The sequence below is a fragment of the Centropristis striata genome, chromosome 18, assembly GCF_030273125.1.
Source record: "Centropristis striata isolate RG_2023a ecotype Rhode Island chromosome 18, C.striata_1.0, whole genome shotgun sequence".
Taxonomy (NCBI): domain Eukaryota; kingdom Metazoa; phylum Chordata; class Actinopteri; order Perciformes; family Serranidae; genus Centropristis; species Centropristis striata.
In genome coordinates, this window is record NC_081534.1 from 25,331,486 (window position 1) to 25,335,268 (window position 3,783).

The window sequence follows — 3,783 nt, forward strand, 5'->3', positions numbered from 1 at the left end:
TCCTCAGACAGAAACCATGTGCAACTTAAGAGAGGGAGGGAGGAAATGGAGCGAGAGGGGATGAAGAGAAAGAAGGGTGGTAAGAGAGAGAGAGAGGGATGGGAGGGGAACAAAGAAACTGGAAAATGAGGGAGGGACTGGAAAAGGGACAGAGTGAAAAAAAAATCTTAGGGAGGGAGGGTCCATGTGTTTTGTTGAAAGTCAGTTTTGTGGCCGAGGCTAATTGCTAACAAATGTTTGAACATTGTGGTGTGAGCACCTTGAATATCTCTGGCCTTGGCCTGCGAGACAGGAAAATAGTTTCTGCGAACACACACCTACACTCTCACACACACACATGTCAAAGCTATAATCCCTATCTGGCACCAGGTCGCAGTCTTCTCAGTTTGCTCCCTCCAACCTCGACTACCAGTGTGTAAAGACTAAACAGACTGGGTTTCATATACTTCATACCCATCAGGAGACACAACCAGGTGGCAACCTCCAGGTCTGAGCAGGGAGGCAAACCAAAACCAAAAATTCCAGCAGGGGGTGCTAAGTTTGGCTGCAAAAAAATTCTGTCCATTCATTTCAATGCAAAATGACAAAACTTCTAACTTGATTTATTACCTCAGAAATGTTTTTAGGACAACACTATGGTCTCAATCGCTAGTAAAAAATCGTCTTCAAGACAATTCGACGTTAATAGTGTAAATAATGGCCCCATTTAGAAGAAAATAGAAGATAAAGTATTGTATGATTTGGGGCGTGGCTACCTTTGATTGACAGGTCACTAACGAGCCATCACCAGGAGAGACACAGAACAATGTATATCCACAGCAACGTGTCAATAAAATTATATATAATGTTATCAGTGGTGGAAAGTAACTAAGTACTTTTACTCAAGTACTGTACTTAAGTACAATTTTGAGGTACTTGTACTTTACTTGAGTATTTCCATTTTATGTCACTTTATACTTCTACTCCACTACATTTTGAGGCAAATATTGTACTTTTTACTCCACTACATCTAGCTGACAGCTTTAGTTACTTTACAGGTTGAGGTTTAACATAAAAAAAACACTAAATTTAGGTGATTAGACAATTTTTAAAATAAACCTCATAACAGAATATTAAGTAGTCAATATGAGCCCTACCTTTAGAAAATGAAAACGCTGTATACATAAATGCATCATTAATAATAATCTAATATAATATTTTGGAATATATCAAATAATCTGAGCGGCTCCATTCTGCATAACGAGTACTTTTACTTTGATACTTTAAGTACATTTTGATGCTGATACTTTTGTACTTTCACTTAAGTACATTTTGAATGCAGGACTTTTACTTGTAGTGGAGTAATTTCACAGTGTGGTATTAGTACTTTTACTTAAGTAAGAGATCTGAATACTTTTTCCACCTCTGAATGTTATATAGATATAAAAAAGGACGTTTACCGATTTGGTCTCATAACTTTGACCCTTTCACTGTATTTTCACTTAATGACAGTTTATTTGAGCATTTTGTTCACTTTATAATGTCTTGTTCAGCGTTTGGTTGGACTAACAGACACTCCAAGGAGTCGCTGTTCAGTTTTCTGAGGTAAGTAACATACATTTTGTTTTGTTTTTTGCTAGCCAAAACTAACATCCCAGTTAATGCTCCAGTTAATGCTAACATGAATTAGCAGCGGCTTCGCTCAGTCAGGTTGAGGTGTAGAGAGGCTGTAGTCAGTGATCAGATCCCTCTCGCTCCTCCACAGTCTAAATAAGTTCTGCTCCCCGTATTGGAAACAAGATGGCGACACAAGATGGCGACGAGTGTAACGCTCAACTCGATGCTTCCAACGGGCCACAAACCAATGGGTGACATCCCGGTGACTACGTCCATTATTTATATACTGTCTATGGACACTACACAGATTTGTCCCTAAACACACTGAGGGGAAAGCCATTTCTTAAAAATCCATATAATTAAATGTTTTTGGATGCATAGATGTAATCAACACCTGCAAGAAACATGACATTTTTTTCCCAACCCGACTTTAATGTTAAAGTAAATAATTCAATAAAGCTGCAATTGCTTTAACATTAATATTTCAGACAGATCCAGCTTGTGGATTACTGTGAAAAATAACAAACCACGTTTCATGACTCATTCATGCAACATTGCAGAGAAATCCAAAGGCTTCACTCACAATACACTTTAATTTGTGTTGTTTGTCTTAATGTACTTAAAACTGATGACGTTTTTAAAAAAAAGGAAGGATAACATTCAAAGATGGTTGACTTGATTTTCTTAAAGAATAAATAATTATAAATAATCAGGTTCCAGTTTGTACATGTTATATTGATAAAGTTGTTGTGTTAAAGAAACTCTTTTTTTCTATTCTAAATGTGTGGTGAATCAGCTGATCTCCAGTGTGCTGGAGCTGATGTTGTTGACTGTCCACACACCACGAGCTGTTGGCCATTATTCTTCTATAAGCACACATTCTGCACCAAAGGAGCTGGAGTTGATACATGTGACGTGAGTAGGCATGACTTCTAACCTTCTATCTGTTCTACAGTCAACATGAACATGAGGATTTCAATAAATTATATTAAAGTCTGTCTAAAGCAATATATGCATCTCTCTCACACTGGTGACTCTGATGGTGGAGTGGTGTTCAATGGCATGATTTATGGTGTCCATGTTGCCTAATGTGTACTCTACCAATGATTGGTATGGATGTCTGCCAATACAAAGATTGGATCCATGAGAAAACAGGATTGACTTTTCCATAATAATGCCATGTTTTGGATGTGGTTAACGGTGAAATGTTCTGCAATTTTATTCTAATTTCAATTGATTGATTTAAATATTCAAATATTTGTTAATCCTTTTAAGGTCAACAACAATTGTCCAACTTGATAATTCAATTGATTTTGCATGTTGATACACACACATATTGTAAAATGACAAAGGGACTTAAAATAACAACCTGCTCTTCTTTCCACAATAATCACTATTCTTATGCGTGGTTGTCATTTGAAATAAATTTGGTTCAAAATTATTATTTCACATTGTTGTTCTTTTTTTTTTTTTTGCTTTTAATGTTGCACAGATACATTTTCTACACAATTTAAATCTCCACAAATCTATATATCTGACAATGAAATATCATCTCCTTTTGGGTTGTTATGGCAACCATCAAATATTTCCTTATTTACACATCTCGGTAGAGAGAATATTAGCCTTCATTGGAAGTCTGGTTGTGTCCAATACTGATACCCTTCCATGCAAACTTATGGAAGAGAAAGAAAGGAAAGTTCAGCCTTCCCTGTGAAATGATTATTAGGTAAAAGTTCATACAGTTATGTCACAGTGGGCTTTTTATTTACCATACATTATAAAGGTGTTTTTTGCATTTTGCCACACCGAGAAGAAAACAATAATTTTCCTATTTTACCCCGGCTAAGTTAAAACATATTATTCTGTCCTCACTATTGCATATCTAAGCAAGGCTAGACAGATAGCGAACAAAAACTCCAATAAAACTGTGTACTTGAGAAGATGTGGCTTTACGTTTTTATGTTGTTTCTGTAAAACTGAAGCATACAATATAAACAAATATATAAATTTTCTGCTTACACTGCATACTATAAATAAACACAATGACAATGTAAATATTTACAGCTACAAAATGCTCATTTACTTACTTTGTTCAAAAGTAAGCTAACATTGCAGGTACGTTTTGAAACATAAATTGCACAATCATTAGCTCAGTACAGACTTCTAACAACGTGTCTAAAAGTTTAA